Below are 11875 nucleotides of genomic sequence, written 5' to 3'. Positions count from 1 at the left end.
CTTCGTTTTATAGTTTTGCGGTTTGGAAAATCTTTCCCAGAATGTTTAAACCTTCCGCGCGAGCTTGAAGATCTTGAATCTTTCTTTGCACTCTTATCTTGCAACACCGTGTGGCACACGTGAGAGGGTCTTATCTTGCAACACGATCTGGCAAACGTGCGAGAGAGTGCATTCAATGTCAGGCACATTTACTTTTCAAAGTGATTTGACAATCAATTCTTTGCTGGACTGTAAAAATGGGCAGCTCTTATTTCAGACCTTATAGCAATATTAATGCGGTCTGATATAGTGTTAATATAACACAATACAATATGGCATTGATATAACACATACAACACGCCATGCGGTGATGAGAGAGAAAAAGAAAAATAGCGGCTCCTATTTCAGACCCTATAGAAATATTAATGCGGTCTGAGATGGGGCCGATATAACACGATACAACACGCCGCGCAGTGATGAGAGAGAAAAAAATAACCCCTGTATCGTGTTACATCGGTCCCATGTCAAACCGCATTAATATTGTTATAAAGTTTGAAATAGGAGTCACCCTAAAAATGCTCCCAAATCTGCTTCACTATAATTCTCCTCCGTACTCCGCTGCTCTTTGATATCTTCTAATAACTGCAACAGAGCAAAAGCACCTGTTCCCGCTGTTTCTGAGCCATTCGGCTATAAATGACAAACCCAAGTATAAGTCTCCATTCTTTCCAAGTTCCTTCGCCGATTCTCTTTCATACATGTAACCAATTGTCTGCAGTATACTGTTTCCATTAGCTGCACCGCCCAACAATTTAACGTCAGATTTAGCTTCTTCTATAAACCCACCCTTGTCACCTTGTACGTACGGATAAAGATGATCTTTCAAAACCTGTGCAAGCTTTTCTTCTCTTTCCTCTTGTACTTTCCTGTTATCCGTGTGCTCGCCTTCAGTAAAGATCTCGAAAGAAGCCATAGAAGCAATTGTGACGTGGCCTATATAGTCTGTTGCTGCCTCTATTATTGTTTCCATTGATACACCTGCATTTCCATGTGCATCATATGATGCCCGCTGTGCTGGATCGCTGGGAACATGGTAAGCTTCTCCTAATACCTGAAAATTTTGTGCCGCCTGAGGATCATTTGGTTTTTTATGAGGAAAAAGTAATAAGCATTCTTGATCTCTGCTTCAGTGGCCGTCGCACTCACTGCGAGTATGTCGTAGTAACCAGTTTCCTTAACCAGTGCTAAAAGTCTGCAGCAGATTCTGGAGTTCTGGCAGAATCAGATGACAAATCGATGTCCACCGGGAGATCTGGTTGTTCATGATGCATACTCTGACGGGTGCATGGCATCTCTTGCGTTTTGCCAAAAAGAGCACCCCTGCTTTTTGTGCTTTCTTGGTTTTCCGTCGACATTCTTTTGTGCTTTCTTGACTTTCCGTGTTTTTTTTATTTTTGGTTGTTTTGTTTTTTGGTTCAGATCAACAGTGAAAAGTGTCACATCAACGGTGGAAAGTGTCACATCGAACAGAGCAAAGTAAAAGTGATGACTAAGAAGTTGATGCATAAGAAGGCTTATCGCCTAAAAATGACATTTTTATAATAATAAAATTGGGTGAAAGTGAAATGGAAAGTATAGTATTGAATTATTATACTTTAGAAAAGCATTGTATATATATATATATTTTATATATATATATATTTTTTAAATTCAAAGTTCGTTAAAAAAATAAAATGGTTATTTAATTAAGATTATAAAATATTTAAAATGGTTATTTAATTAAGATTATAAAATATTTGGGAATATTTTTTTGGAGAAATTACATTTTAGATTATTTATCAAGACAAGATAGAAAATCAGATCATGGCATTAGATAAATAACATGTAGAGATTCTTAATATTTTTAACCGTTATAATACATATGATTTAAATTCAGTTATATTTATATTATTTCAATTTCTTTTTATTGATAATTTTTTTTTATTTTTTTTTTTTTAATTAATGATTTTTATTATAAGCTTATTTTTTAATTAATAAAGATATTAAATTTAATATTAAATACTAATTGAGCTAGATCATGAGCACAATAATTGTTGATATAAAAGAGTAAAACATGAAGACACATTAGAAATAGTAAAAAAAATTAAAAAAATCACAAATTGAAACAACCTATCTCATAAAAGCAAGAAGGTTGGGAAAGAGACTCGAGCATAGAGATAGATTGATCCTTGTTAAGATAAGTTGTAGTGACCATAAATTTGTCATACTTAATAAATCTTCTATCCTAAAAGGATCTATATAAACGAGGATCTCATTCCCATAGACCAAGTTGAATTAAGGAAAGAGGTTCGAAAGGTACATGTAACACCTTAGATTGGTGCTTGTTAAGATAAGTTGTAGTGACCATAAATTTGTCATACTTAGTAAATCTTCTATCCTAAAGGGATCTATATAAACGAGGATCTCATTCCCATAGACCAAGTTGAATTAAGGAAAGAGGTTCAAAAGGTACATGTAACACCTTCTGTATAGCAGTGAGAACTATTTTATTTTGTTGGTAAATGAGACTGTCCGATGCCGATGATACTCTTGATCGATAATTCAAATGGTAATAATATTGTTTTTCTTTTTATATATATTATGAAATTTCATAATTCAAGAAGGGAGACCGCAAACGAATTCCAACCTCCAAGTAGTTAGGAACAACTAAAATAGTTATACCTCTCTTTCCTAGAGATAAAAGGAGATCTCAGTGGCAAGAAAGGGGTTCAGTTTGTTTTGGAAAACAAGTGGAAGTGAAGTAACAGAAGTAGCGTGTAGAGATGGACTTGATCTAGTGGATCACCTCGTTACGAAAAGGAATCAAAGGCTGGAAGGCTCGATTGTAGTCTTGAGGTTTGTAGCCTGACTCAAGAATTACTAGAACTATTGTCTATTGTTTTGGAGCGGAAGCTTGGGGGTAGAAGAGGACGTTATTTCCATTCTTACGTGTTAGGTCCCTATAATACTAGTGATTCCCCCATTACTATTGTGATTGTATCCCTTATTGTTATTGTTGTGCCCCTATTGTCCCCATATGATTATTATTGTGCCCCATAGAAGCCCACTATTGTTATTTTTGTGCCCTTATATTATTATTGTTAGGTCGGCTTTGGTTATATTGTGACCCCTTAGACTCCTATATATAAAAGGGAGGTTTTGTCATTTGTATCATCCAAGAATTACTCATTTGTGTAATGTAAAGGAGGTTTCCCCCTCGAAGAGGCTGAATTCTAAGGCGTTTATCTCTCTTTTCTATCCTTTTGTGAGTTGGTTTCATAACATTTGGTATCAGAGCTTTGGATTCTAGGGTTTCGCTGCTCCAAATAGGTCATCATGGAATTTTCGCTATAACTTTTTCGCTACGAAGTTTCAGAAGCTAAACAAAAAACTCATTTTAGAAGAAATCAATGTAAACCTCGAGTCTGAATTTCAGATCTTTTCTTGCTATATTTGCGGAGCTATGATCTGAGGAATTTAGGGTTTTTGCAAGCTCCAGAATTTCATCTCAAACAGATCATCATGGAAATTTCACTATAATTTTTTTCTACGAAGTTTCAGGCTCTGAAATTAAAACCCATTTGAGCTGAAATCTTGGTGAAGCTCGGGTCCAAATTTTAGATCTTGTCTCACTATATTTTCGGAGATATAATATGAGGAAGTTAGGGTTTTTGCAGACTCCCGAATTACATTCTAAATAGGTGACCTTGGGAAAATCGTCATAACTTTCTCTCTAAGCATCAGATTGAAATTTTGTAAGAAGCTAGAGAAAGAGGACGGACTGTACTTTTCTGTATATTGTTTTTAGGTTCGAAGGTCGAAACAGTTACATGTGGTACTTTGTACAAGTTCGCTCTACTGAACAAGTATATAAGAAGGTCATCTTGGGAGGTGGGGCATAACTCTTTCTTGGAGAATCCAATTTCAATCAGACTGGTGGAATTAGAAAGAGGGCACAAAGGGATACTGCAGGTCGCAATTTCAGACCTTGGAGATATGAAATTACAGAGTTACAATCGTTTAATATCAAGCTCCTACAAAGTGAAAAAAGGTGTGTAGTTTTTTTTTTGCATAAGTTTGGTTTGAAAAATTAGTTTGAAGGAATTCAAAGGGCATATTGAAGCATTATTATCAGTAATTGATGCTCCGAAGAAAGAAAATGGAAACACCTAGTAAGCAACCTGAAAGCTCTAGCATGACTCATGAAGAAGAGGAAGAAATGCAACATGATATATTAAAATTACAAGAACAAGTGCAACAAATTTCACTCGCACAAAAAGTGACAGAAGCTAAGATGGATGGTTTAAAGAAAGACGTAGAAGTTAAGATGTGTGGTGTGGAAGCTAAGATGGATGGTTTAAAGAAAGGTGTAGAAGCTAAGATGGATGGTTTAAATAAAGGCGTAGAAGCTAAGATGAATGGCGTGGAAGCTAAGATGGATGACGTGGAAGCTAAGATGGAAGATTTGAAAAAAATTCTACAAGAAATGCTTACTAATGGCGGAAGAGTAGTAAAGGAAACTCATGATGAGAACAAAATAAATGTTAATCATGATTTCGTAGAATCTAATGTTGGATCGAAGAACCACCATGTTCCAAAGATCGATATGAGGAAGTTTGATGGCAAGGATCCCGCAACATGAATACTACAGATGGAGCAGTTTTTCGATCTCCATAATGTCTAAAACACACAAAAGGAACGCATTGCAACTTTATATTTGGAACCAAATCAGTTTGTATGGTATCGATGGCTTTGCTCTCATAAATAAATTGTCACTTGGGCTATTTTTATGGATGAAATGATAGCGCATTATGAGGATACAAAAAGCAAAACTTTTTTTAGCCAATGGTAAATCCCAAAAAAAAGGGTTCAATGATGGAGCACATTGAGGACTTCCAAAAATTGAATAATATATAAGGGTAAAAGATATTCCAGAGGAGCATAGGATTGATGTGTTCATAGGGACTTTAAAAGATAACATCCAACATGAGGTTCGCCTTTGGGAACCTGATTCATTGGAGAAGGTGTTCAGGTTGGCAACAAAAATGAAAAGCAAACTTATGGTAACAAGGAAGCCTACAACTCACAATCATAAAGATGGAAGTGTTGCTGCCCATAGCCATCCATAGCCTACAAGGTTGAAACCACAACAATTGGAAGAAAAAAGAGCAAAAGGGCTTTGTTACAGTTGTGATAACAATTACACTAAAGGTCATAAGTGTGCTGAGAAGAAATTATTTTACATAGATTGTGAAGAGGAGGAAGAAAAGGAAAAAGAAACGTCAAAAGAAGAGGATATACACTAGGAACAAACCCTAGAGAAGGAAGAAATGAATCTGACCATGTCTTGTAATGCATTGGCTAGAATTACCACTCCTCAAACTATTAAGATAGAAGGGAATATCAAGAAGAAAAAGGTAATAGTGTTGATTGATTCGGGCAGTACCCATAATTTTATTCATTGTAAGATAGCCAAGAAATTGAATTGCTTCCTATCTCCAGCACTAGAGTGTTAAGTGATGGTTGCAAGTGGAGGAACCATAACTTGCTCAGGAAAGTGCCATAATATCAAGTTATCCATGGAAGAATATGTATTGAATAGCCCAATTCTTTCCATTCCAATGGGTGGTGCTGATGGTGTACTAGGAGTCCAATGGCTACAATCATTGGGTACAATAGATTTTAATTTTCAAGAACTTTTCATGAAATTTTCTTCAGAAGGAAAGGAAGTTGAATTAAGGGGTATCATAGGGAAAATGGGAAGGATAATCAACTCTAATAGAATGACAAAGCTTCTAAATAAAGAACAATGAGGCATAATTGCACAATTATGTTCACTAGAGGTTCCCACATCGAAATCATCTATTTCTCCAAATCTCCAAAAAGTCTTGGACAATCATTCCAAGGTATTTGAGACTCCCAAAGGCCTCCCACCTATTCATGATCATGATCATGCTATTCATTTGATTCGAGGAAGTGTTCCTCCAAACACTAGGCCTTACAGATATCCCTATGCCCAAAAGAGTGAAATTGAACGTATGGTTTCAAAAATGCTAGAGGTTGGTATAATTCAACCTAGTCAAAGTTCTTTCTCTGCTCCTGTAGTATTGGTTCACAATAAGGATGGATCATGGTGCATGTGTCCAGCTTATAGGGAGCTCAACAAGCTCACTATTAAAGATAAATTTCTCATTCTTGTCATTGATGAATTATTGGATGAATTGCATGGATCAATTTACTTCATCAAGTTGGATTTTCGTTCAGGATATCATCAAATCAGAATGAAGACTGAAGACATTCCAAAAACAACATTTAGAACTCATGAGGGTCATTATGAATTTTTGGTCATGCCTTTTGGCCTTACCAATGCACCTTCTACATTTCAAGGGTTGATGAATTCCATTTTCAAACCCTTCCTTAGAAAATTTGTGTTAGTATTTTTTGATGATATACTAATCTACAACAAGTCTTGGAAGGATCATGTTCAACATGTTGACAGGGTGCTCAAACTATTGGAGGAGAAACAATTATATGCAAAATGCTCCAAATGTTTCTATGGAGTACAAGAAGTGGAATATCTGGGTCGTATTGTATCTCATGAAGGTGTTAAGGTAGACCCTAGCAAAATTAAAACTATTAAGGAATGGAAAATCCCCACATCCATAAAGCATCTACGAGGATTTCTCAGGTTGATAGGGTATTATCACAAGTTTGTTAAGAATTGTGGGAGAATAGAAGCACCTCTAACAACATTATTGAAGACAGATGCATTTTCATGGACTCCATAAGCAACGAAGGCCTTTGAACATATTAAAGAGGCAATGTGCCAAGCACCGGTCTTAACTACACCAGACTTCACAAAAGCCTTTATTGTGGAATGCAATGCCTCAGGAAATGAAATTGGTGCTATTTTAATGCAAGAAGAAAGACCCATTGCTTTCGAAAGTTATCCAATCAAAGGAAAGTATTTACACAAAGCTATTTATGAGAAGGAAATGTTGGCAATACTACATGCACTTAAGAAATGGCGACCCTACCTAATGGGAAGACACTTCAAGGTAAAAACAGATCATGATAGTCTTAAATACCTTTTAGAACAAAGATTATCTTCAGAAGAGCAGCAAAAATGGGTCACAAAGATGTTGGGTTATGACTTTGAAATTATCTACAAAAAAGGGAAGCAAAATGTTATGGCAGATGCACTCTCAAGAAAGGATGAGGATGTGGAAGCATTTCTTTGCATCATTTCTATTATCCAACCAGATTAGATCAACGAAGCAAGGGATGAATGGAAGAATGACGAAGAAGTGTGGGCACTCATTCAAAAGTTATAACAAGATCCCAGTACATCTGATACATTTAGCTGAAAAAATGATTCGTTATGGTACAAATATCGGTTATACCTATGTAAGAATTCCCAACTCAAACAAAATATTCGTAGGGAATTGCACATCTCTCCCTTAGGAGGGCATTCTGGATTTCTAAAAACTTACCACAGGGTTAAGAGGAACTTTTTTGAGATGGCCTTAAATCGGATATTCAAAAGTTTGTGGTGGAGTGTTTGGTTTGCCAATAAAATAAAGTTGAAACAATTAAGACCCCAGGTCTGTCAACCAACTAGGACAATGAATGGGGAAATACTGTTAGAGCTTGGAACCAAGAAAACAGTAAACCCATAAAACAATAATACAAGGAATTTGAACTAGAAAATAACTAAAGCATATAGGTATGTTGCATGTAATATAACCCTGACAAGTAACTGAATATCAGAAATGTAGTGTTGTTGTGTTTGATGAACCCGGGGTTTTATTAAAACAAAGGTGTAATTCTGAAGATATTCTAGCAATGCACAGGATCATAACAAGGGGTTAGGATCAAGATGTCACCTCAGAAACGAATCAATGTAGCCCCCTACATGACTGTGCGTAGATAGGTACTTTGGAATCCACTAATGACCTTAAATATATTAAATAAAAGTAAACAATGAAATGCTGACTGTAGTAATAGTTGTAGCATGTATAATGATGAACATAAGAAAAACTCGAACTGGAGCATCAATATGTTTCTTAAAAGAGAGTCTATTATGTATAGAATATTTTTAAAGATTGCATACCAAACTATAAAGACTATGCAAATATAACCATAATAATCATGAATAAAACGAGATTCATTATAACCATAATAATCATGAGCATAACGAGATTCATTATAACCATGTTGCTAGGACTGTATATAAAAAGGAACTCATAGTATCTGACTTTAAACCTATTACTGAGCCAAAAACCAGAGATTTATACATGAATTGTTTAATTAAGAATATCAATTAAAGGCCACATATGCCTTACATAATATCTATACAAAGAACCCTGGACGTAGAGAACTATGCTTTAAACGAAAAGAAAAAGGGACTTTAAAAAAAATGTTGCTACATTTAAGATAACTCTTCAACAGAAACAAAGTCTAGAAACCATAGTTCTAAACCTTAAATGCCGATAGGCTACAAGCTAATAGATAGGCACCTGGAATTTATGATATCGGACCCTGGAAGCCAACATCTGAAACCCCTGTGAAGGTGGGCCTGCAAGTGGAAAACCATGAAGAGGGTAAAAACCCTAAGAGAGTTTGTATCTAAACCAGTTAAATAATATGAGTAATTGCAAAGAAAGTGAATGGGTGGAAAAATTACCAATGTCAGGAGATTTCGGTTTCCCGAAACCTAAAACTCCATCCTCAAGACTTGATTCCAGAGATGTTCTTTCCTCATAACAGAGAAGCTTGTCGGAGGAAGGGTGCCTACATAGGGTGCAACCATAGAACAAATAAGAGAAAAATAGACACAAAATCTGAGTCATATGTAGTGAATAAGAACAAATGACTTTTCAATTAATCTACGTGTACAGGTGAGCATTCCGAACTCCACCCATATTTGAAGAGGCCATAGGGATGAAACCCTTTGCAGATCCAAGCGGTGGAAGAATGAACTGTGGAAACAAAGAACAATACCATGAATGGTGCAAGTCTGGTGGAAGAATCACCCAGAACCTAGTGGATTGATCCTTAGCAGAGGTTGCATTAGCGTCGAGTTGCAGAGCATCGTCTGAGAGGAGAACAAGAGACAAATGAAAAACTGAGGCCAAGGGTACCCGCGACCAGAACCCTAACCATTTGCAAGTGATTTCTTGTCGTCAGATTAACCCTCGTGAAATCAACGACTATCAGATGCCCATATTTCCACTATGGTGAGACCCAGTTGTAAACATGTACCCTTCTCGATACTTCGAGCATTAAATCTAAGATTCAAGTTAAGGCATAAGGTTACCAAATCATGCCACAATAAAATCACACGCGACCCATACTGTATTCCACCTTTGATTACCTATATACACATATCATATAACATATTGCTATAATGTGATTAGATGGGTATGGTGATCACATATCAGGGACCGATACATTCTATTTAAAAAAGTAAATATTCTATTTTTTATATTTCTATGTGTATTAACTTATAAGTTTAAGGTTCACATTTTACTAGTGGTATCAAAGCCACAGGTTCAAACTCTGTGGCCTTCAGAAAGAAAATGGTTAATAACCAAATGTTTAAATGTACAGAGTGGAGAAAAAGGGAATAATATGAGAAGGGGATGAGGAACTACCCCACCTAACCTGGAAATGTGGATTCAGTTGGGGGGAAATAGGATAAATGAGAATGTTGCATTACTAGAGACTGTTCAACAGCTACGAGTATAAATGATGAACTTGCGTACTGATAACGAGAGATTGAGGTTAGAATAGGAGAGAATCCTGAAAAGTCTCTCAGACCGATAGAATATGAGGGATCCAAATCCTAGTGCAAACAACAGACATTGAGAGGAGACAAGGAAACAACAGAGAGGTCCTCTAGAAACTGAGGAAACACGGATTAATAATAATGAGGTAGAATCTAGGAATACTTTCGGAGGTAGAGGGAGTAAGAAGCCAAGAATTGAGTTATAGGGAGAGTTTAAGAAAATAAAACCTCCATTATTTGATGGTGAAGCAGAAGAAGAAGCAAAATATTTGTTGACTAAAATGAACCAGTATTTTCATATATATGAATATGATGATCATTTAAGGGCCCGACTGTCTATCTACCAATTGTGAGGTAAATCCACCCTTTGGTGGGAAGAGATTAGGACATTTTGAAATGTGGATGAGTAGGGGATAACTTGGGATACATTTCAAAAATATTTCAAAGATAAATACTTGACAGAAATGTTTTATGATGAGAAAGCGAAATAATTCCATGACTTGCAATTGGGACAACAATCCATGGATGAGTTTATAGCCAAATTTACTTCCTTGTTGTGCTACATTCCATATATATGAGAATAAAAGGCGAAGGTATAACGTTTCCTAAGTATTGTACCAGCTCATATGAAAGAACGAATAGAGTTTGATAACCCCAAAACAATGGATGAAACTATTTGAAAGGCACGTATCTCTTATCAGTAGATGCAACAGAAAGGGGAAGGTAATAAGAGCTGATCTGGAAAAAGAGGACAGAAGGGATTTTCAAGAAATTTTAAGGGTAACAAATTAGGGGAAATGAATCCTATACCTAGAAAAATAGGGGGAGGAAACTTTGGAAAGTTTCAGCAGCGGAACCGTAACCCAGATGAAGCCAAAACCACAGAAACTCATAATAAGGCAGAACTTGGACAGCCACCAAAACCACCCCTGCAGTGTTGGCGGTGTGGGGTGTTAGGGTCCTATGATTCATAAGATCAAATGATGATTGAATATTTTCTTTCAGTATATCAAATTGGTAATAACATTGCATGTTGCAAATGATTTCCAAAAAAACATATATAAATAAAAATAAAAAATGAAAAGAGGGTATATATAAAGAAAAATAGAATAAAAGAATAAAAAAAAGATGAAAAGAACCCCAGGAAAAGAAAAAGGAGTGAAAGTGATGCAAATTCAAATTCCACTAGGAGAAAAATAGTTTTGTTTTGAAAAATAAATTAGGAATTGTGTGCAACTGCTTTTAAATGCCACAATCACAGATCTTTGTTTGAATCATACAATATAATCATGTTCAAACACATTTGAATTTCTGTTGTTAGACTAGAGAATAATTTAACTAAAATGTTTAAACTTGGTTAAAATTAGGTACAAGATAGGCCTTGTTTTCAAAAATTGTGATGAAAAACCTTAAAATTGCATTGTTCATGCTTTAAAGCGATATAGGTTTTGTCCTAACTTTTGGCACCCATAAACAAAAGTGCAAAATGACAATATGTTTTCTCATCTAGCGGATAAATGGCGAGTCCGATCTAAGCTACATGTCCTTTACAATGGTAATCGACGGTTCACAATGCTTTTCGACCCCCCTGCCCTCCCTACCTTTATTGGTGGAGGGGTTTCCAAAAAGGTCGTTTCACTCACCCCAACCCCACTTTATGTGTCACCCTCTCATTCTTTCGCCCGCCCCCCCCCCCCCTCTCAATGCCTTATCCCACCCTCCCCCCCTCTGAAAACTACCTAACCCTCTCCTTCCCACCAACGGTTCCCTGCACCTACACCACTAATCCCTTTGCGACACCTGTCTGACCATTTCCCCAACTCGATATTCATTTAATATTTCTCTAAATTACCATTAAACCTCCTAATTCTCCCGTGCCTTTAACGGACGATTCCTTAACCATAAAAAGCATGTTATCCATTCCTGTTATACCCTTTGTTGAATTTGATCCTACGATGTTCAGTTTTATTTTCTCAATCTCAATTAATACATTTAAATTGTCCCAACATTGAGCAGAAAAACAAGGCGCAACAACATCAACTTCACCATCATCGCCAACCTCCATTG

The 11875-nt window shown here is 36.2% G+C and overlaps 1 pseudogene; it reads right to left on the bottom strand.

Moving 5' to 3' along the window:
* Window positions 1-543: 543 nt before the first annotated feature.
* The window catches only part of LOC149181188 (chaperone protein dnaJ 10 pseudogene), a 73494-nt pseudogene continuing 62162 nt past the window's right edge, over window positions 544-11875 (bottom strand).

This window comes from Pinus tabuliformis, chromosome 3_2 (assembly GCF_031772625.1).
Source record: "Pinus tabuliformis cultivar Carrire ecotype Pingquan chromosome 3_2, CPIR1, whole genome shotgun sequence".
In the NCBI taxonomy this organism is placed as follows: domain Eukaryota; kingdom Viridiplantae; phylum Streptophyta; class Pinopsida; order Pinales; family Pinaceae; genus Pinus; species Pinus tabuliformis.
Note: the sequence above shows the minus strand (reverse complement) of the source record. Positions and strands in the feature narration are given on the sequence as shown.